This window comes from Galeopterus variegatus, unplaced genomic scaffold (assembly GCF_000696425.1).
Source record: "Galeopterus variegatus unplaced genomic scaffold, G_variegatus-3.0.2 Scaffold13872, whole genome shotgun sequence".
In the NCBI taxonomy this organism is placed as follows: Eukaryota; Metazoa; Chordata; class Mammalia; order Dermoptera; family Cynocephalidae; genus Galeopterus; species Galeopterus variegatus.
The window spans coordinates 1-426 of NW_007739983.1; positions in this window are offsets into that span (position 1 = coordinate 1).

A 426-nucleotide genomic window follows, 5' to 3' on the forward strand; every position below is an offset into this window, starting at 1 on the left:
AATGTAAGAGTGATCCCTGAGTGTCCTAGACTTTATACTGCACAAGACATAGGAGATGTGGCAGAGATTTTTAGCCCAAGCATGAGTTTGCACAAATGTGTGTGCTTCTTTGCACTTCCTAGCATTCCTGCAGTTAGGTTGAGGCCATGTGACTGGCTTATGGTCACTGGAATGTGGGTGGAGTGAGGCATACCCCTCCTAGTCCTGGTGATATCCAACATGAACTGACCTTTGCTATTTCACTGCACCAGAAGTCTTGAAGGACATCTGCTCCACATGGCATAGTTGGAGGACAGACCACCTAACTCACCCTGGATTTTTCATAAATAAGAAATAAACTTATTTTGTAAAGCCACTGTGATTTTAAGATTATTTGTTAACACAGCATAGCTGGAGGACTTACCTCTTCACCTAACAAGCTCTGGC